The sequence below is a fragment of the Cynoglossus semilaevis genome, chromosome 6, assembly GCF_000523025.1.
Source record: "Cynoglossus semilaevis isolate Cse_v1.0 chromosome 6, Cse_v1.0, whole genome shotgun sequence".
NCBI lineage: Eukaryota > Metazoa > Chordata > Actinopteri > Pleuronectiformes > Cynoglossidae > Cynoglossus > Cynoglossus semilaevis.
Window position 1 is genome coordinate 9377018 of NC_024312.1, and position 24231 is coordinate 9401248.

At 37.4% G+C, this 24231-nt stretch overlaps 1 protein-coding gene across 1 annotated transcript in view; it reads left to right on the forward strand.

Moving 5' to 3' along the window:
* Window positions 1–24231, forward strand: part of tspan9a (tetraspanin 9a) — a 128769-nt gene that overhangs the window by 24577 nt on the left and 79961 nt on the right. The window contains exon 2 of the mRNA XM_008311856.3: window positions 1034–1089. The gene's annotated coding sequence lies outside the window, so the exon portion shown is untranslated. The remainder of the gene's footprint in view (window positions 1–1033; window positions 1090–24231) is intronic.

Genomic DNA, 24231 nt, shown 5'->3' on the forward strand with positions numbered 1-24231 from the left:
CCATGTGAGGTCATATTAAGTACTACAGTTTCTTTGTTGGAGCTCTGCTTGTCTGTTTTAATAAATGCATAAATTCTCACCATAGAAGAGTGCACAGAACTGAAAACTTTGGAGTAATACTTTCAAAAATCATTTGAAAATGTCCTTGCCTCTGCTGCCTTTGGTAACCCTGAGGGTCCTGTAGTAACGGGGACATAACGATCAGAAACTCTTGAATCATGACACAATTACATACATTCACTATGTGGTAGGTTTTAGCAACTACACCAGGAAAATCAGCCATGAACAAAAATGTCCATTAACACATTTAACTGTTTCCTTCCATACTCAGTGCCTTAAATGTTAAAGTGTGCTCTGACAAAATAAAGTTGTTTTTTTTTCTTTTGTTACATTTTCTGAAACCAGGTAAGCATCTGAAAAAAGAAAAGCTGCCTTGTCTTCGCCTGTATGTGCTTCGATTGTGTTTTCCTATGGTACCCGACTGTCATGCATCAGAGTCTGTACTGGTTTTGTGCAGCTAAAATGTTCATCTTAATGCAAATTATTTTTATTCCAGAACACCATTTACAAATAATATGTAGCAGTCTGAATGTAGCTGCAGACCTCCAAGTGACTGTCGTGTAAACATTACAGTTAGCTAACCTCCCTGTAGAACCCTGCTGTAATCTGCTGTAAACACACTTGACAGAGATAGCACTGCGAATCCTCCTAAAAGTTTAATCGTAACTTTAGGGTGTTTTTTATTTGTATTTCTTATTTTTTTTCTTGCTCCCCTCCCCCCCCCCCCCCCCCCCCTTTTTTTTTTTTTTTTTTTTGTATTTTTGCTCTTTCACACAATAATAATGTTGTCCCTGTAGGACAGTATAATTCATGTTGCTCAAGTTTGCAGGGGAGCATTTGATGCTTGGCTGGTTTAATAAATGAAGGAGGAAATGGAAGAAATCACAATGAAAACCATCAGAGTTTTGTCTGCCAGGTTGTTTAAATATTAACTATTGACCTTTTATTTTTATTTTTTTCAATTTTGTTACAGACTTTCCAGTCTGGATTGAGACAGCCTGAATATCTGCTAGTCACCTTCTTGGAAAGGTAAGCTACTGTATTTTCTCTTACCTTCCATACTGTACTAGTACTTCATGTGTTCAGGGTAGTCCTTTGAAGAAAAGCATTAACATTCAGTATTTAGTTCAGTGACTCAACGTCCTCAATGTCCACTGGTCTGCGCCATAAATTAGTAAATGATTTATATATAATTTTCTTTTTTCATTTATCGCAAGTATTGCTAAATGCTAGTTAACAAAGTGCCACATTATAATATGATGTATCATTAAAGTAATATAATAAAAATAATTGTTATAACTATAACTGAAATAACTATTTCATTAAGATCAATATTCAAATTGTTCGGTACTTGGATAGAAAACAATGCTGCTATTTTATTTTATTTTAAAACTCTTCTGTTTCTCCCTACGTCAATTATAAAATAAGCTGCTTTTTGGGTTAATTTATTTGTTACATTGATTCTGAAGGAGGTCTGCTGGGATTGGCTCCTGTTCCTCTGTGACCCTAAACAGGATTGATCTGTATAAATGGATGGACTGTGAATAAGTCGTACTTATCGTATCAATCTCTTGTCTTTTGTCTGTCTTTTTATCTGGACCCAATTAGAGGAAAGGCACCTGTACTCACAAGAATTCCAACATGATTTGGCTTATCACTACCGCACCAGACATGGTTCTGAAAACAAACATGTTTAAAATATAATTACAAATTTACCTCTGGCCTTTTTAACCTTAACCCCACCGTTTAAAATCTTAACATAACAACTTAGTTTTCCCAGTTCTGGTAAAGTGGGTGGTTCCAAAGTTATTACACAGTGGATAAACTAAAAACAACTGTGATAATACCAGAGACTATAAATAAGTCTGGTTTAAGTATAACCTCCTCGACCTTCCAGGAATTCCAACTCTATGGTGAATTCTCTGCGACATTTTTAAAATGTTTAATTAGTTGAACCAATTAGAGAACATTTAATTCTCTAATTGGTTAAATCGGAACTGTGCCTGTGTTATTGATTATTGTTGCAGACATCTTTTATTTTAGGAATTCCATTGCCTTGACACAGCCTTTAATGAGGCACAGTGTAACATTTACAGAATTTTATTTTGTGGGATTTCTAAGTGGAATAATTTAAGATAAGTTAGAGTTATTTCTTGCAATTCCGAATGGACTAACGGAGTTGTGCTTACAGTTATACTTGAAAATCAGCTGTGCTTATTTTATTCTGAAAATTACTTAATGACACATTTTTAAGTAGGTGTCCCAACATTTTGGGGTTAGACTTCTAGCAATAATCCCCTGTAGCACAGTTGCAGTGTCACTGGAGTAATGGAAGTGGTCTGTTTGAATAAAGCTTACAGTGGGGCTCTATAAATGTGAGGCTGACTCTATCCCCTTGAAAGTGTACAGAGAATATTGATACCCCAGAACTCCCAGGGATCCATGCTTCAAAGAGAAGCGCGGCTTAAAGGGTCTAACTAAAATTAGCAGGGCAACAGATAACCTGTGCCTTGAGATTAAAGCAGCGACCGAACTGTCAGGCTGCCGTGGTGGCAGAGCGTGTAGAAGGATGAATGGAAAAGAAAGGGGAGACAGAGAGGGGTTGAGAGTAAGTGAGGATTCTCTGCTGTTCATGTAGGGTGATGAAAGGTAAAGAGGCCCCACGTCGAGGTGTAACGTTCCAGAGTAAAAGATTATTTATGGGTGTTTTACAGTGAAGGGTTAAGTGTTTTGTGTTGAGTGTCACATACTTTCACTCCTGTGGTGCGTCCCTGATCCACAGAAATCAAAGGCTCAGGAAGCCCTGTCTGGATGTCTTCATTATTGGGATTTCGTTTCTTATTTCCAATATGTAGATTTTTTTAAGATGCACCATTAAGGGACGCCATGACGATCAGACCATTCCCTTTTGTCCTATTCACAGTACCTAGGCTTTGAAAATAATAATATAAATTTAGTTTTTTATTTATCCCACAATGAGGACATTTACACTGTGAGTGTTTTTAACCGCCACAGGAGGCGCCATTAGTGGTTTCTTTGGGAATCATTTCCAGGACTGTGTGTTGTCTTCCTTCTTCCTGTGCATACTGCTAATTCCTGAGAGTGAGTGTAGCATGCTCTGTTAGCATGTCAGTAATTTTTCAACAGATGCTTATCAAGGAACGCTCCCATCATCTAATGTCCAATCCAACTATTTAGTCAATATCAGAACAGATATGACTTAATATCGGACCTGTGGATCACTTTTTCCACCAATTTATAATAATTTATAACTTGTCCTTTCTTTTATTAATCCACATTTAAAGTTAAATACACATAATATACTGTATATATAATAAGAAAGTGCTACTTTTTCCTATAGGTTGCATACCACTGAGCACAATTTTAGTAGGTGATAATGCAAAAGTAGGTAAAAGTTTCAGCATCTTAAAGGTTTAAGCCCTTAAATAGTATTTTTATTTACCTGTTTTTAACTGTGTGGCCCCTTGGTAGTGTGGCTGTTTTACAACAGCACTTTATAGGATTATGTCTGTGGAGTCGGGCTCTTCTTTTTCCCACTGTTTAGGATGGAGAAAGCAGGATGAAGAGGCCTTGGGGGACAGTTGTCCTTTTATTGATCAAACATTTAATGGAAAAAAAGAAGCAGATCAACTCACACTGTATACACACTGGCTTTAAATTTGAAATAAATGTGAATGTGTGAGTGTGTAAATGAAATCTACCTCCAATGGTGGTATCAGTCGTTTCAGCAGACAAGGACAAACAAGCACAGAGTAATTTGGTTTTGGTAACCATTCCTTCTGGCTTCTCTGACGTTAGTAGCCTTGTAGTAAACGCTGATAGCGTGTGTATGTGTGTGAGTGTGATATTGATATCCCTGCTGTTGTGATGTAGCTGAGAGATACTGACCGATGCCCAGTCACTATGGAACTATTTACATATTTATTTCCCCGGCCAAATGGCAGCGTGTGCACTAGCGGCCACTGGAGACCATGTATGCCTATCATTAATTGGCTATTGATTGACTGTGCTATGACAGTGGAAGACCATGAATCACTGCCTTCTTGAGAGAGGAAGACGATGTAGCAGTCAGGTGCAGGATGCCAGCTCCTATCACATCTGCCATTGCATTATTTATACACAACACACTTTTATTAATGTAGCAAAAGATTCAATAATGCAATGCATAATGAAACAATTGCAACACATGGATGCCGTGCATGAAATGGTTTTACAAAACCCAGTGGAACAGGGCTCACTGTGGACGTAAGATGTTAGGAGCCAGAAATGACAGTAGCCAGATTCAATTACTTACGGCTGTGTATTTGACATACAACTGGTTGCTCTGATACATTTTTCATTGTCATCATAAATAATGAAGCACTGTGTGTATTACATGCACTGTTTTCACGTGTGCCTGCCTTAGAACTAACAACATGATCGTGTTTCTAAATGAGACTGAATGGAAAATGATCTTTATTACAACTTGTACAAATCATTGCTTTTGTCTCATTATATCATTTTCACGTGAGTGGTGTTTGTAGGAAAACAGATTAGGGTTTTTTTGGGGTTTTTTAAACTCAGGTAGACAACTGTTCTGCATATATACATGTGAGAGAAGAGTTACTCATTGGTTGAATGAAGAATGTTTGGGCAAAGTAATGTTAGTAACGTGAGATTAAACCTAAAACTTCAAAGATTACATGGCACATTTGATATCTGCCACCATTGACGTCATTCTTTACCATACCTTGTACCAGTGTTTGGTGGGCCGGATTGGAAATCCCAGTGAGCTGTATCTGGCCCTCGGGCTGTAGTTTGCCCACGTCTGATCTAGTTCCTTTGTAAAGTACTATTTCCAGATTAAAGAATGTGAGCACAGACAGCAACATTTGACAACTACAGCATTAATTTCATGTCCTTTTGGAGTATTTTCATTATCTTCAACCAAAAAAGAAAAATCTCTGTATCGTTAATATTTTTCTATTGCAATGAACAGAATTGTTTATTCAAAGAAAATGTTCCAGGATTGTGGTGAATGCAATTTTAATACATGCCACATTTCCTGTGTATGCCTTTAATGGGACATGTTTTATAAAAGTGATACATTTTTCTGTGAAGGTTACTGGTTGCCTGCCGCATATAAAAAACACCTCATGGGACAGCTACACCAGACTGGGGTATTAGATTTATTCTGTTCTCTGAAGCTTTACAGCTCTAACAGTGTTGTGAAAGCATATTACAGACACATCCTACTGTAAAACAGTCAACAAGCCACTACTCTAAACATTACAGTCTTTTTACAGTTCATACTGTTAGTCTCACCCATGTTGTAAAATTGCTTTTCCAGAAGACACACAAAAAAATAAAATAAATAAGATTCTCCTCTAAGGCTCGGCCAGGCTAATCTAACTGTGACATCTTGACAATCACTCAGCAACTCAGTCAGCAACAGTATTTTTACAGCCTGAAACTCAAAGTAATATTAGTATTTCCAAGCATTAAAGGATCCATAGTCCTTCTCTCTCCTGGCCTCCATGTTCTCCCTTGTCGTTCTACACGTGGTTGTTACCACTGACGTCATACAGTGATGCGACTGTCATGAAGCACGCCCACAAACAAATTCACGGATTGGTAACGCAGCATATCTGAAGGAAAGTAACACTACTCTAATTCCAGTTTTTGCAATTGTAATCTCTCACTTTACTCATTACTTGATAAAAGTAATCCAATTTTAGTAGCACGTTGCTTTGCAACTGCGCAGTGGCAAGACTGAAAATCTCCTGAAATTAAATTGGGAGTGATTTATGACTAATAAATAACAAACTAATAACTAACTTTTATTTAAATTTATTTTTATTGTATAAATGTTGTATTTTATATTTTTATATTTAATTGAAATATTTTAAATTTACAATTTTTTTCAAGATCTGAAAGTTCACTACATTAATGATTGTACTGTATATACTTGAAAAAAGAATATCATATTTAGAGTCATCTCAAGGAAAAGTTCAACATAAAGGTCATAGAGGACAATGTCACATTTGCCTTTCATTATGTACAACGTTGTACTTTAATGAGTAATCACGTTCAACAATCCTGATGTTTAATATTTAAGTATTGAATAATAATGATTATGATACAGTAAAATCCCTGTAATAGATCTAACAGGTTGGTCAAACCTACACTGTGACATGTCAACACAGGCACAGTCGTTTGAACCTCTTTATTGTCAACCCTCAACCTGTTGCTTTGTTCAGTCAGTCAGTCAGGCCGTCTGTCTGTCTCTTCCAAACTTAATTTAACCGGTTAACGGAGCCAGAGAAATCTATCAGTAGAATTCCAGGACTCATCCTGCAAACATGCTGCTCTTCTAGTCTGGGAACTATCCTGGGAATGTCCCCTCATGCTGGGTTGCACACATCCAGGTCCTGTTCTGGTAAATGCCAGTTGGCTTAGATGAGCTTGCACGTGAATGAATGTGTGTGTGTGTGTGTGCGTGCACAAATGCATGCTGGCTGAACTAGCAGTTGTGCATGTTTGTGTGAACGTAGGCAGCAAGCTTTGGTATTGATCTGTAGCCATGCCGACTGGAGCCCAGAGGCCAGGCGGTATCATCTATCAGTCTACTAATAAGGGCATTGCAGCTTCACTGATCTTAGAACACATATCCTAGTTAGAGTGTTAATGTTGGGGAGAGAGGTGTAGAGGAAAAATAAATGGTCCGAGAAGATACTTCATGCTGAGATTTCAAATAGCATGTTTTTTTTTTATCCTGACAGTTACTAAACCACTCAGTCTCACACTCTGCTCTGCTGTCTTTGTTGATTGAGACAACCGGCTCCTCCTGGAGGGCCTGTGAATGAAGACAACTGTCAGTGCTGACCTTTTCACCCCTCTGACCACCCACACGCATCAGCAACCCCCGTATAACTCAACGCTCTACCTCCAGCTCCCCCAGTTGTGTTTTCCACACCTCACTGACAACACAACTACACAACTCATTATTTCACACACAAATAGACACTTCTTCAGATTTAATATTTACTCTACAGTGAAGCCCACATAAAATCATAACCATGTGGGGAACAGGTTCATTGTCTTTTGGAATTACTAAAAAGATACTTTTAGAAGGTGATAGAATAGTTTATAATGTATGTTTTTACCCGCATTTTTCTCTTTAAGCCACAGGTATAACGGTGCATCTATATAATATATGATTGGTTTTGTTTTCATGGTGCGTGAAAAGGACCAGACCCTACGTTGTTTCAACATAAACACTGCTAATTTTATTGACAAAATCCAAGGTCACTGCTTGCAGTCTTGCATGACTTTACCCAACCCTGCGCCTTCACACTGATTATTCCATTTCTCTAAATCTTCTAAATCTGTTCCCACAAAACATTTAACACACTGATGGGTTTTCTTTTTTTCTCCCTCTCTCTTTCTCTTGTTCTCCCTCTCTTTCGTGCTTCGGTTGAAAATGTTCATGTCCCCAACTGCGTGTGGTTGGAGCATCTGAGTCGCACAAAAGCAAATTTTCTGCTACCTTTTTAGACTGGTTATGGATTAATAGCTTCGCTGTGCACTGACGTGTGGAAGTTATTTGCTTTGCTTGAAAAAAATACTAAAATAAATGCAGACCTCTTGTTGTGCTGTTTGTTATTTAAAAGGTTTTAAAAAGGAATAGAGACGATGGGATGAAGAGGTTTGGTTCACTGTTATATACTTACAGACAAGTGGAGCCTGGAATTGAACACCTGACCTTCCAGCACCACAGTGCACCTGTAAAATATTTTTTTTTTTTTATTGCAGCAGTCCACTTAATAATTTATCGCCCTCAGCTTAAATGTAATTTTTGTGGTGACAGTCTATAATTTTTCTTTTATGTATTCAAGCTAATTGTTCAATAAGCTGAGGTTTAAAATCAAGTACACTAATGACCCTTCCATTTTGTGATTGAGTTTTTTTTGTTGCTGTTTGTTTTTTTACAGCAGTCAAAAGTAACAAATTGTTACCATATTTCCATATATTTTCAGTTTTTTTCCTACACAAAGCAACCCAAACGAAATATTTTTTTTATCCTGAATGGATTTGACCAAAAACACAATAGAGCCTCTAATTACATTTTTTAAAAAGTGATAAATAGGACATTTAGAGAGTTAATGTTCACAGACATTTCAGTCACATCTTCCACCTTACAACCAAAAACACTTCACCTATAAAACCCCGGAATGACTCATGTTTTGTATTTTGTTGATCACATTTCCGGGGACAATACTAGTCTCTAAATAGCAGTTTTTTATTTATAGTTTTTTATTTGTAACCTTCCTTATGTGTCGTGACTCAAACATTTTCTATTTAGTTATTGTCGCTTTCTCCATGTGAGTGTGTTTTGCTGGAACATTTAAGCCAGAGAGGTTCATGAGTCATGGTTTCTTAACAGATGTAAGAGTTGACAGGTGACAGGTCAGTTGCTTTTGAGCCACACTGTGCTCCGAATGTACTAATGGCTATTTGATGTGCCGAGCTGGAAGGTTGAGTAGAGATTAATGTAAATTTCCAATGAGCCAGGATGATTTTTCTGTAGGGAAGCATTGTGTGTGTGTGCTTGCGTATTTTGGCGTGTCTATCTCAAAGTAAGAATTGTTGTAAACCCCTTTTTTAGGTGGTTTACTTTAGACCACAGTTAATATTCTCATAATAGATGAAGCCTATTATTTATTGTTAAAATGCTGAGGTGAAAAAGCTTCAACTGCTTAGGCCATACACTACATTTTTACAATATTCAGAAATTGATTTACACAGTCACATGCAAAGCTTTAAGTAATTATTCATTGTCTTTTTCCATCCACTGCACTGAGAGACTGACACAGTATTTGCATTTAATTTCACAGAGTATCCATTTTCAAGTATTTTTTCTGTCTATATGAATGCAATATTTTTGTATTTGAAAAAAGATTACTTGAAGAGTGATTCTAAGCAAGATGCTGACATTTATTTGTGCTTTACTGAAGCTCTTTCGAAGAAAATATTCTACAGTGATATGTCTGTGGTCCAGTCTGGTACATGAGAAGTCTCAAAGGTCTACATACAAACCATGTTGACAGACAGATGGCTTGTTTTGACCGATGCTGCTGAATATCATTGCTAAGGATCAAAAGAGATCAGGGACAACCTTCCACCTTATGTGTTTGTCTGAGACAACAGCAGGCTGACCTGGTTGCAAATGCTGGGGTGAGACAGGCTTAGCACTCAATATCCATTTCAGTGCCTTTTAAAATTGATTTATGTAAAATATTTTTCCAAATGTTGTTAAAACAGCATCAGCAAAAAATCAGTTGGTTGCTAGTTCTATGCCAGTTATTCTCTTTGTATACATTTTGCAATTTTTTTCTGTGTATTCAGATACATAAGTAGTAGTTTTTGGCCTCTTGCTATAGTTTTTGGCTAACTTGAGTTTTTTAAAGGCATTTTCTGACTACTCCTAAAAATACATTACGTTATTTTTGAAAACTGTGTTTTTTTGTATACTTCAGGTATTTTCCAGTCTAAGCTAATGACTTGTATTCTTCAGGTATTTTCCAGTCTAAGCTAATTTCCTGAGTTTCAACACCTATTTTTTTTTAAATAAACTTTGTTGTTTTCAAGTAAACTTGTTCTTCTTGACAGGAATCTTTGTTGGCGTTTATTTGTTTTTAAGCAATAACAAATAAATATAGTATCTAAGCTGTCAGCCATTCCATAGTTCAATAACTCTTATTCTTTTGAACATAATAAGCCATTTAAAAAAAATAATAACTCTACTCGAGAGAAGACATTGGTTTTGCAAATATCACTATCAATATATTTTAGGGGTCATTGTCTAAGACTTTTCACAGGGGCTTCAAATTATATCTGACAATTGAAAACAACAGTGTTAACAAAAATTATCTATGTGCAAGCATAGTAAATTCGGAAGTGCTGCAAAACGATGTTTAAATTCACAACAAGTAATTGATGATCTTCTTGGGAACATTCCAACAAAACAATGGAGTAAACTTCAGCTGCATTACTGTAGAGTCAGACGCAACGATTAGCCAGGCAACAACCTCCACATTCCAATTTTGTGCTGCAACAGCAAAACATTTCCATCTAGACATTACCATTGCACTGCTCATACTTCTCACAATTTGTGCACCACACACCAAAGTGTTTATGCTGAATTTCTAATGTATTTTCTTCTCTCAGCAACACAAATGTGTGCAGAAAATCAATACATTGATTACAGAGATGTTTGGTAAGGTCATATGAGATTTGCGGGATTTTATTCACCTAAAACCTGACCTGGTCTCAGATGGGCTGTGTAATTTATACAGATACATAACCCTTAGAATGACAATCTGGACTACCTTCACCCCCACCCCTCTCATCCTCTCATCAGATTAACAGTCTATATTCAGAATAACAGAGATTATATTTGGCTTAAGGTTTGCTCCTGATCCCTATTGCTGCATCTGATCCACTTCAGGGTTTGATAATACTATTCTGTGTGTGATCATGTTTTGACACGAGTAAAACAAACGTCCAGATCAGAAGAAATAAGTAAAAATGATGAGGATAATGGTTTTCTTTTTATCTTTCCTTTTCAACCCCCAGTGCCACCGTGTTTGTGCGAAGATCAACTTCTATCTCAGCCATAAGAGGATTACAAACATCTAACGTTGAAGTAGAGGCCCAGTTATCATCTCCTCTTAATGGCAGGCATTCCAGCACATTAGTGTACAACAAGCGTCCATGCAGAGCTGAGCACATATCAAGCACAGCACACAGCTTTACCTGTGAAAATAAATTTAACACCACGTTCCCTGTTGAACCAGTCAATCGTTAAAAGAACTTGACACAAGTGCAATCTTCAGACCTCTTTTTTAGTGTGGCTGTATGATGAGCCTAATGATGATGGGGATGTTGAAGATGATGAAGAGCTCATCAAGGCTTTTCCATCACTTTTTCAGTAAATGCCAAAGCCTCACTATCAACATATTTTTATTAAATCTTATTCTGCCAAAGAGCAGTGATAAGAAGAAGCTGTAAAGTAAAGATGGGAGTAGGAATGAAAGTAGGCCATTAGAAGGAAAATCAATTGGCAAGTCTCCAATTTTTTATTTTATTTTTTGGTGCGTCTGCTCAATATTGCCATGAGCTGCCATATAAATTAGAATTGAACCACCAGCTGGCCATGAGAAATCCATTCTGAAACTTTTTTTTTTAAGAAGACCACATATTTCACATCATTTACTCTGGCTTTGGGGGTATACTTCTTATTTTTCTATTTTTTATTATAACTCCTCCTGCTTTTTGCCCTTTTAAAATATATGTGTAAAGTCTTGTGCCCAGCTGCAATGTGGATTTCTATAAGAAAAAAAAGGCTTTGGTATTTCTATAAATAATGGCCTAGCAATTTCCAGGCAACCTTCGAGGCAGAGAGCCTGGCATATAGCACTTCTAATGTGTCTTTGAAATTTATCTGGTCCCACACCAAACAATATTCATCACAATGGAAAAAGCTGCTCCTTTGTGATACATCACAATACAGCCATGGGGCCGCTTTAAATCAAAACTACTCTGTCCTTGACATCTACATTAGGCCTATAAACAACTTTTTCCCCATTCAGGTCTTTTGGACACAACAAGTTTGCTGCTGACCACACAGTGCTGTCTGTTTTGTGTGTACTTCTGCATGTAAAGCCAAAGGGAGTTGAACTTTGTGTGGTGTCGCAGCGGGTGGAAACGTTTAAGGCCGGTGTCTGGTTCTGACTAAGCAGATTTATGGTGTGTAGCTATCAGTGGCTTTGGTCCAGACTCAGTGTGGTCTCTGTTCCTCATACATTGACTTGATTCAATCATTACTAACAACGTTAAGTCATATTCCTGATGGTCAGTCTGGACATGTGGTTAGTGCGCAGATGTAATACGTTGGTGGTCAAAGTGAATATAAAGGTTCAGGTGATTAAATCACATTCTTTCTTTATGTGTTACATTCAAGTTTGCTTGTTAAACTGTGTTAAACCCCTCCCTTTTGCCTCCTCCTCTTCCTGTCTTACCTTGACTTGCGACTACAGCTAAATGACTCGTCTGTGACTAACAGTGTGATTTACTTTATGAACCATTTTAAATGGAACGCAGACTGTAAGGTAATTGTGACTTTGCGACAGTCCAGATTACACAGTTAATAATAATCCCAAAGAAACATTGACTGTCCCTGAAGGTAACAGAAGATAAGGCTTCTACATAATTTTCCACTAGACACTCACATAATGTCCTCTACATGTGCAAAGTAACCTGCAGTTACACCACATCTGTATATGTAGTCATTTGTGCTGCTCTTAAACCAATCAGTGCCATTCACCGTCTGGTGCCAAACACATTATGGACACACATTGTGTGGAGTGATTTCAGCTGAGAGCGTTTGTTTTATCAGTATTTAGGGGCGAGGTTTAAATGGGTTTGGCTTTTAGATTGATTTAGCAGCTAGAAATCAGTGGCTGGGTTTAAACATATTCAGCTGGTTTCCCCATACTGAATGCATTAACTCTGTCTGCAGTATGTCTAAGATTGCTTTCCTTCTCCCCTGGTGTTTGCCCCCAGGGCAATATCTACAGTAAGAAATAAGTTTTGGAAATTCATGTTTCTTTCCTCACAAACATACTTTAAAATCAGGGAAATTGACCTGCTTGCAAACACTATCCTTTAATGTGAATGCAGTGGGTAATGTTTATGTGTAATGTCAAAGGGTCACACTCGGTGCCTGCTCTTTTTTTAGTGCAGACAGTACAACGGTCAGATACAAAATGGAAAAGATTATAAAAGGTTTCAAGATTTGAATCTACATGTATGTATGTGTGTAGATATATGTATATATACTGTATGTACATATAAGTATATATATAAATACATACATATGTACACAAACATACTGTATATGTGTATATTTATAGCGATAATATTGATTTGTCCAATATTATTAAATTCGATTTTTTGTTGTGTTTGGGATAGCCCCATAAAAGACAGACTCTTGCTGTTAATAGGTAGATTGTATAACAAAGTCTTGTCTGATTAATTAATATAATATTTATTCTAAATATAAATAATATTTATTCTAAAACATTCAATCCATGTTTTGTTTCTTTGAATGCTACCCTCTAAGGATTTTAGGTAGGCCAAATTAGGTCATTTAGATAAGGTATGTAAAATGAATTTAAAGATCCTTTGACCACAACTTAGCGGTTGTTGACATCACCTGGCAGTATCCTAGCTTCTGAACTTCTGAACTCCACTGGGAAGAAGCTTTTCCACCACAATCTGACATTTCATTAGGCTCACAAAAAAAAAGACAGCTAAAGTGGTAGTTTATTATTAACTTTTAACTGCCAAATCCAAAATAGATCTAGTAGTGAAAGGGGATTATTTCCCTTTAGCCGTTTTGTGAGGACTGATCACGTTATAGGGTGAAGTTTGAATTTGGAGCTAGTTTTTTTAGCATACTCAACCTGCCAGGCTATTTTGATGTCTTTGGCAGTTCTAGGCATAAATCTCTAATGTATATTAGGAAGAGTACAGTACCTGGTCATGCAAATATAGCTGTTGTTACCTTATTTTAGCGCTAGTCTATGAGCCAGTCTACTGCTGCTTCCTGACAGCTGAGAAGAACCATGTCCCCTCCCAAAACTTAATGGTACTTTTCCTCTGTGAAATGCCTACTAGACTACCACACTGCTATAGAAGTTGTAGGCCTGCTTAATTGTCACAGTAGTTGTGTGTGTGTGTGTGTATATATATATATATATATTTAAAGGAATAATAATTACTTAAAAAATATTTTTCTAGCAGTATTTTTTTCAGTCAATTACTTTGACAGCATTTGAATTCCCGGCAGGGTAGCGACACAAAGGTTAATAAACACTGGTTTAACTGAAGATTTCAGAGTGAATCAACAACTGAACTGAACTGTCAGCAACTGAATTCAATAATCAGTTGTATAGTCAAAAAACAACAACATTAGCCTGACATGCTCGGTAGAGGAATCCCCTCAAATGTTTTACATTAGGCGGACAATAATGTTGGGGAGCTGGAGAGTCTATTATAAATGCAGACATCATTGAGGAAAAAAGTTCCAAAAGTTTCCATGGATCCTTTCTGTCTTCCTGGTGTCTAGGACATATTTAATAGACTGTTATTGTAGTCCTGTCAGCACATGACGTTCACAGTAATGTGCAAGAACAGTCAGTGCTGTATAGCCTTTTCTAGGCTGCAACAACTACACAACACACACAGGCACAGCTCCTGCAATCATCCTAATAACTATTGTCTGTTCATCCAGTCATTTATATCAGGCAGCAGAGTTTATCTTTACCAATCACGTGACACAACTTGACACAATTATGCCTTTTTTAAGAGATTGATTGAAACATGTATTGACTTCACCTATTTTGTAGCATAAATGATGATAAAATAGCTCCTTTCACACAGAAAAGGGTTTAACTTAGAACTCTATAGCTGAAATAGGCCATTTCTTTCTAATGTCTGGCCAAGTCAGTGCTGCTGTACCACCTCTGCATCTGACTGCTTCTTTTTTAGGGCTTGTCTGAACTTCTTCTTTCCTTTAGGAGCAGTACTGTCACAGACCTGTCACTTATCTGCTAGTATTAAGCATTTCTACTCCTAAACGAGTCCTTTCTTTAACCTACAGACACAGTTACAGACATTATTTGGTACCCTTGCAGTTCCTCATCAATATAGAGAGTGCGTAGTTTGACTCCCAGAGGAACCACATACATGGTGCCTCCAAGGGACAGCATGTTGCAGCAGTTTTCTAAAGTGTGCTATAAGTAAAGCTTTAAATTAAAATATTTATTATTATTATTATTATTATACTAAAGGGGGCACCAAACCCACTTAACACAGAAAATACACTCAGGAGTCAGTGAAATCAGATTAGGTGAACTTAATGCCAGATAGAGTACACACTGTATCACACACATGGTCCATTAACATGACTGAGGGTATTACTCTTGTAGGTCTGCATAGTTTAATTTTTTCTTCTTCTTAATTCAATTACTGCATTCTCTGCCAATCACAATAAGCAGCAGGCAGAATTACTTGACAAATCTTGACAAGCAGATTCTTCTCATTATATATTTGAGGCCAAGATTTCAAAAGTAAATATAGGGAGGTTAAAGTAGCCACAGCTCTCCAGTGCTCAATGATCAATCACCATGAAGTTGAATTATTTACATACTCACCCCACAAGTGTAACTGACATGACATCATCAGGCTTCAAAGAACTCCCTTCAGAACCACAAAAGCCTAATTCTGCTGTTTTTACAAGTGTAGTTCATCACTGAGCTTCACTCTGTCTTCTCACTGAAGAAAATACATCTTTTTAAGATGTTTGAACTCTTTTATACCTAAACGAACGTTTAATGTGGAAATTGTGGTAGTTACAAGTTCACAAAATCACCACCTTATAATGACTGAAGTCTGAAGCACCATTATATAAATTTCTCTACACAAAAAGGAGGACAAAGTGCATTATGCCCTACTGGTGGTTTTGTAATGGTTCTGCTCACTGCAGGCTTTCTGAATCATACACGCCTGTACACACCTGTTTTGTAAAAGGTTCTCAGCAGGCCTCCTGCTGGTTTCCACATCAGTCCTCTGCTCTCTGAAATACATAATTATACGTTAAGCAGTCAAACTACTGAAAAGCAACACTGTGAATGTACATCTTGATGGAACAAACAAGGTCCTAATCATCAGCATATATTCCCTGTCAATCATCAGACACATAAAGATTACCTCCTTTATGCTAGCTCAGGCAAGAGAAACTGTAATAATGGCACAAAGGAGGGTGAGCTGTTCCTACCCACCATGTACCCCTGACAGATGAATTGTCTGATATCTGCCCTACCAGCAGCTGGGAGTGTCTGGGCCAAAAAACAGCACAATGTCAATCACCTTTGCTGCACAAGAGCAAGCTTTCATTTCAAAAGTAGTGGAAGCAGCCGTCTCTCCTACCAGACAGGAGGCCAGGTAAAGACTAGGCAAAAAAATGCCCCAGAAATGCCCCCAGCAGGTGTAGGCTCAGTGCAAGATCCAGACAGGAACAAGGTTCATAGAAGAACCAGATGGCTGGATTTGTGCACCAAATTATTTAGGCAGTGTTTAATATGTCCTGAAGTTAGACTTAATCAAAGAGCCTAAAGTCTGATGGCTAAGCTATTATATATATATATATATATACATATACACACACACACATATATATATAAACTGTATATGTGTGTATATATAAACTGTATATATGTGTGTGTGCGTATGCTTGCGTGACTGTATGTCTATATACAATATCTGTGGTGATGAACAGGCATTTGTACTTTTGGGTGTATTTACATCTTTTCGTCTATTTACTTCCATTTATTTAAATGCAGCCAGTTCTTCTCAGAGGGTGAAGCCCAGGGAGAAAACAGGAGAAGCAGTCATTTGAATCTATTAAATTTTTATGTTTAAAATTCTTAATAAGAAAATAAATGCAAGATAAACAGAGAAGGGATAAACAACTTCTCTTGTGTTTTTTTTTTTTTTTTTTTTTTTTTTTTTTTTTTTTTTATTTTCCTTTTTTTTTTCACCCTCTTTTTTAGAAAATTGGATTTTGGTGCTAACAGCCTCCCTAGTTTACTCATAACACAGTAACACAGAGACAAGGCAGGAAAACATAATAAAAGCCAGAAAAAGAAGACAACACATGCAGCATGCAAGGAATTAACAATGTCCGGACTATACTTAATGTGACGTCTGACGTCTTACTTTGCACAGCGACATTTCAGAAAATGGTCTTTCAATCTGACTATACTTAATGTGACGTCTTACTTTGCATAGCGACATTTCAGAAAATGGTCTTTCAAAATAAATATCTAACTAGAAGGTGAAATGCTCCATTTATGAAGACTGATTTGGAGTTTATTAACCAGATGTAAAGCTCAAAGCCCGTGACCCCCTTTATTCTACTTTTTTTTTAAATGCTGAATACTTCTTCTTCAATGTTTGGAATAGTGTATAGATAGATAGATAGTGTATACTGATGTATAATGTTCCTTTACTTTTTTTTAATACAAAGGTGGCACAATGATCCTCTCTACATAACTAATGGATATTAATAATAATTAAATTGTATGGGTTTTATCTTGATCAGGATATGGATGTAGGTATGTGACTACGGTGACAATAATGATTTGGTTGTGTAAACACAAAGTGCAGTATGGGATAGTAGTGTGTGTAAAGCTAGGTTTTTATTTTTTAGATTTTTGTTTTGTTTTGTTTTTTTCCACATGACACAGTGACACTATTACTAATAGATGGCCACTTCACTGTGGCTCTAAGTTAAGGAAATTCTGCTTAATCGTTTCCGAGGTCCATTCTGAAAACAATTACAATAAGATGAAAATGATTCTCCTTTCACTCTCTGAACATGGACATTTCTGATGAAATGGCAGTGGTCATAATGTAGCCTTGACTGTGGTCAAAACTAATTAGTAGTTATTTAAATACAGTGACATCCAGGTTAGTCACTGTGAACAGAAATCATTTTCTTGCAGGTTAGTTAACTTTGTAATGCTAATTACAATAATGCAAGGTAATCTACCTACCAATCTGATTAGGTCACAGGGAGAAAAATAAAAAGACCCAGCAATGAGTCTGGCATATTATTAGGATAACAGCATTTCTAGTCTCATGAATGCTTGAGAGAAGGATTTATTCTGAAGTAGCTCCCACTTTTGGTCTAGTGGGAGTGAGTGTGTGCATATATTACCACTGAGAGCTGGGCTTAAATGAAACAATACATTAAAGTTATTTTGACTTTCCTTTCTGGATATTTTGCTTAATACAGAATATGCATGAGAGTCTGTTAAAAATGTCAACCAGCAGTGCCCAGCAAAGTGTGGGTTTATGACTTTGTCACACTTTTAAAGCTTATACTATACTGACGTTTAACAATTCTTTCTGTTCTACTAGCCTGAGATACGGATCAGCTTAATTGTTTGGTCTTACATGTACAGTCCAGTACAAGTCCCAGCCACATTTGACATATTTGACTGAAGCTGTCACTATTATAAATTACTGTGCCCTTGACCGTATATTGCCATTTTTACTTAACTTAAGTAGGCCTTAAAAGATAATTAATCTATCAATAGCAGGGTTAAACCATGGTTTCATAGTGTAGTGGTTAGCACGCCTGCCTGGTGCTTAGAGGGTCCTAGGTTTAAGCCCCAGTAGAACCACATATCCCTAATAGCGCCTCCTTTTGCAGCCTGTGTGGGTTGCAAAAAAACTGATCCAAAAGCACAGACAAGTATGTTAAATATAGTCAACATGATATATTTTAGCCACAAAAGTTGCAGGTTTCTATTTGTAGCGGGTTCAAATAAAACTGGAACTTTCTGAAAACAGAACCTACGTATGGTAGAGGAAACCTGGACGTACAAACACTCTGATGACTTTTAAGACCAGTGGCAGCTAAAATAATGCTCTGGGTCAGCTTTGCATCTAATGGCACATAGAATGCCTGATAGATTCTGTCCAGTATTAACAAACCCTAGAAGAAAATGTCATGTCATCTGTGAGGAAGCTGAAGCTTTAAAGTCCACCAGGACTTGACTTTAGAAATAATCCCAGAAGGCACTGAAGTGGTCATCACTTCATCACAGACTTAAATAACACACAAATTAGCTGCAGCACACAAACCCGAGAATACTAGAGAACTGGACGTGGACGTCAGGGATGGGCTTCAGGACAGTGTTGACCACCTGTAAAAACTGGTTGTGTTGAGCTGTTTGAATTGTTCATTTTAGTTTTTTATTAAAACTGCTCAAAGACATTTTTGACAATAATCCTGTTTTGCAATGGAGGCGGAATAATTTGGCATCTGTGTATTTTTGTTTCCCCAAGGTTTTTGCATTAGTAAATTTAAATGTATAGTAGTTTCAAATGGAAAAAATGGAATATCTGAAATGTATTCAGGCAAAATGATTGAAATCAACTGCATAGATTTACAGAATGAATGAATAAGAAAAGTTTGAGGAGGCAGATCAGGTCACAACCAAATGGAGGGCGAACAGATTCTGGCCATCGTTGATTTTTTACTGTTTAAATTTGTTAGTTCAATAAATAATGTACTTTATTTGTAAAAAATAAAATATTTTTCAGTTGTTGTTTTTTTCAGGCAAGAAAATACACAGGTTAATAAAATATTTTTCAGTCGTTTTTTTTTTTTTTCAGGCAAGAAAATACACAGGTCATTTAATATGTGGACATAAAACCAAATGATGATTCTATTTATTCATCCCTCCATCCATCAATCCATTCATGCATCCTTCTGTTGTTGTTTAATTAAAGGTCAGGATGGAAAAACAATCTATGGGTCTTAAGTAAGACTCTGACTCAAATGTTTCAGATGGCCAACAGAATGGCAGGTCACTCTGACAATTTTAATCACACAGTCTTTGCCAATTGTCATGTAATGTCTGTGCAGCCTATTAGTTTCTCCGGACACAAAATTGTCAGTGTCTCTACAAACAACCTTGAGTGGTTTTTTTTCTAATTCTGGTACATTTCCCTTTGATAGTGATCCATTCTGTGTTTAATTACATTGAAATGTAGGACAGTCAGTAGTCACATGTGACCTGATAGGCATGAAGCCAATAAAAATGCTCTGAACCACATGCTATGTGTCTGATTGGCTGTAGAAGGTTATATGTCAAATGCCAAAAATGTTCCCCTTGTAAATTCAAATTAGCATTAAACCTTAAATCAGGTCAACCTTAGGATTGCATCTCCACATGGAGTCACCCAGATATCATATGGGTGTCGCCTGACATGTAACACTGTATAACAAAAACTGGTCAAAAACGAATTCTAGAAAAAAAAAAATTAACTGTCACCACAAATTTGTGATTTCAAATGGAGTCACAATTCAAAAAAGGTTGGGAACCACTGAGTTAAATCCTATAAATCCATACTTAATGAAAGATCATTATTTAAATTGATTATTTTTTATTATTATGAATATTTTAAAACAATTCATATTCACACTCAGAGTACTGTCTCCACAATAACTCCTTATTTTTAAGGATTGTATTCTTGATTTTTTTCCCCCGTCATGTTTAGTGAGCCATGTTTTCATCAAGGTCTGTTTTTGTTGCCTTTTATCAGCAATGAATCAGAACCAGAGCAAGTTAGATGTCTGCCCTTTAAACAGTCTCACACCTGAAAGTAAGAGAGTCACTTATAGAAGTAAGGTGTGAAAGTCGTCTCCTCGTAGCTATTAAACTTCCCTGACACAAGGAAAAGGTCTTTGTTGGCATCATATTTCTCACCTTCTTAACTTTTCAAAACAAAATCTTTTTCTTTTCTTTTCTTCTTTTTTTTGCTGTTTCTACTGTAGCTCTCATCCAAAGCTCTGTAGTAAAGTCCACTAAGCAATTTCATAAACACCTAATCAAATCTTTAAATATGAATGCATTTACCATACACGTGGACTATGATTTATACTCGGTTACCTTGCTGATTGCAGATTTGGTTTTACATTGCAGCTCACATCCCTTAGAGTAATGGGTTTGGAGATGAGATTTGGCACTTTGACAGAACGGTAGTGAATTTATCCGTCCGCCCGGCACTGCCCCTTGGAGCATAAAACACTGTAATGTGAAAGGAGGAGTGGGGGAATGTGTAATAGTGTTGAAGGTGCAATTCTGTTTCCTAAAAACCTCAAATCAATGTTGCTCAACATAATCTGATTATGCCAGCTCGATGAAACGGCTCAGTCCATGTCCTGAGTTGACCAAAGATGAAATTCCTGCCACCTTGCTCTCCAAAGATGCAATGACCCACAGTTACACGGCAGCTTATGTCACACCCTGCACTTGTATTATGTAAAACCAATCTGCTGTCACTAAGTGAAACCTAAGTCCCAGTCACGATGAGACTTCCATGTCTGCACGTCTGCACTTTTTGAGATGTGTGTGTAAATGGATGTAGATCTCCTCCTAAGACTCTAAATGAAGCTGGACCGCGGTGACCTTACCAGCTGATAAGTTTCTGAGAGGACACACTGAGCTATATCCTGTCCCTTCCTCTATATATCCTGATGTCACACCGGCCCTGAAGACCCCTGTCACATCTCATCACTTCTCATCTGTCACTGGCTAAGTAGGAACACTAGTACCCTTCGTAGTGGCTTTGCCTGCATTATTGACCAGTGACTCGCTCATTACCTATTCTAACTAAAAAAATAAATCCAGTAGTAAGTAGGTGGCATACAGGTGATCAATCTATCATTCCTGATATTATGACCTGGGTTAAATTAGGCTAGTATTTCTACAGCGCCCCCTTCTCTGCCCTGTATGTTAAATACTTTAATTCCTCAAAGCTGATATTCTTACTGAAATAAGGGTGGACGAGGGGGGCGCTGTTCTTACTGTGCCCTGAATAAAATAATATGATAAATAATATTAATTTGACTTGGCAATGGGGGTGCCATCCCCCACTTTAGGAACTACTGACTGGGATGAACTGGAAAGACTAATATCCAAATGATGGTGTTTCCTGCAGGTCCAGTTGTAGGGACTGTTAGGTTCCTGGCAGTTGATCTCCAAAGCTGTGGTTCAGAGTGGAACAGCTTTACTATGCAAACAGATGCATTTCTCTTCATTATGTAACAGCTTTTGGGACCATGTGCGTAGGAGTGAAATATAGGGAAAACTGTGATTTTTCTATTATCTTGTGGATATTGTAGTTGATCAAAAATCTACAAGTTTAGAGAAATAATGAAGGTGATTTTTACATTTATTCATTGAAGTTTAAATATTTCTACATGCAGCATTTCCATCACAGACATTCTATAATTATTTATAAAGTCTTGCATTAAGAACAACTGTCTGCCACATTCAGAACTTCATCCTCTGGCTGTATTATGCAACTGTCTTAATCATTAGAAATATAAGACACAGTTAGGACATTAGGGTGTCGTGAACTGAGATGACTTTAGGGTTGCTGGAATAAATTCCCATTTCTTGGCCTGTTAACTTCATCCAATGAATTTTTATTGTCCCGGTGTGGCTGACATTGACCTTAACACAATTCACTTTTTAATCCTAATTTGAAGTGCGAGTGAGTCCCCAAATTGACTTTCTGCTTCATTAGAAATGTCATTTAATCCCCGTAGGAAGGACTGGTTTTTATAAAATCTGTCTTCATACGAGATGGAAAAAATAGAAGATGAAATAGCAAATACACACACACACACACATACACACACACACACACACACAGGCAAACACAGACATGCATGCAGCTATGTGGTGTTAACATTTTATTTCAATATTTATAATGAACACTCAGGGGAAGTGGGAGACGACCACATTAAATGGCAGTCGTTTGTGCAATAGAGGAGAAAACAGCCATAGGCACTTAAACTGAATCACATTTACCAAACCCTGTAGATTCCTTATTAAGTGAGCATGGCCGTTTCCCTCTTCCCTTCTAAATGTATTTCTGCTGAGATATTCATTATACGGTCTTCTTGAAGATAATATAAAGAAGACTTCATCCAACGTAGTGGGAGCATTAGTTCTCATAGCTTTGAACTTGTGGGGATGTCGTGAGCATGCAGACATTAATAAATGATAATGCCTGGTGTTTGGGTGATAAAGACATCCAGCTGAAGGTAGAAAGATCAGCAGCTGATTCAAGTCTAATGTGGTGTGTTTCTGTCTTTTTCTAATCTTTTTGGCTGTGTTACACGAGCATGGAGCATGGACAGGCAGCTCTGCTGCAGCCAATATTCTGGCCCAGTCTAGATATATAAAGTATTACATGTCAATAGTATGTACCTGTATGGTGCTTTTCCAGAAGAGGTGCACAAACTGAGATATTTTGGCCAGTACCAACTTTCAAAATCTTTAGTAATGTTCCGGTTTTCTTCCCATGTGGTTCCATAGTGTAGTGATCAGGCCTGCCATACCCATCTGCCCTACACACAGAAGGTCCTGAGTTTGGGCCCTAGAGGAACCACCTGCCTAACCTAACCCCATACCCAATGGTGCCCCCTATGGCAGCCTGTGTGTGTTGCAAAGACTCACACTGAATTGCCCCATTGTGGGACGAATAAGATACTTTTTTTTTCCAATTGACAATATATACAGAAAGTCTTTTTCAGCACAAATTATTTTTACAAATAAAAGCTAAACTTGGACTATACAATTAGGAGACATGATAACATAGTACTACATGTCATAAAACAGCGCCAGTAATGCTACTTAAAAACTGTAGCTGTTAAACCTACTTCAAGGCTGGCAGGTGAGCAACATATATAATACAGAGTTTGGGATTTATCTTACAACCCTTTCGTTGTAGGACAACTGCTCTTCATTTTGACCCACAGCCTCCCTCTGCTTGTCATTACTTTAGGAGAGGAATGATTGAAGGACGAGGGAACATGTTCTAACCCCTGGTCTTTGTTTTAGTTTTTTTTCCTTGGGTGAAGATTGATTGTGTATTTCTATTTTTGCAATAACAACATAAAGTATGTTAGACTTGTTGTGGTGCAGGGGAAGGTAGTGTACACAGGAGGTAGACAAAATGAGTCTTCCAAATGTGACAGTCAGAGACCTCCCAAGAACAGACAGACCAAGAAGGAAAATCCACATGGATGCATAGGCAAAACTACAAACACACAGAGTGGAAAAACGAAACAAACAAAAAGAAAAATACAAGACCCAGTGGTATCTACAAGCAAGCGTGCATTTCAAACAAACACATGCGGTGTGATATATTACTTGTTTAACCCGGAGTTTGCACGGGAATAATTAAACCAAGTACAGTTATGGCAACACCAGATAATGAATCATTAAGGGTAAGCAGCAGACTGGAGTCTGACTATGTTGTACACTCACCTTTCACATTAGCAGACTCTTACAAGTCATCAGACAGCAGGAACACCATCTTTAATCTCCAAACACACAGGACACCAACAGCGCTGGTTGGCAGAGGAGGGAGATATACGGCTGTAGAAGGCAGTTGGAGTGTGCGAAGAGCAGGCCAGTCCTTAGTGACAGATTTACTTCCTGCAGAATTCAA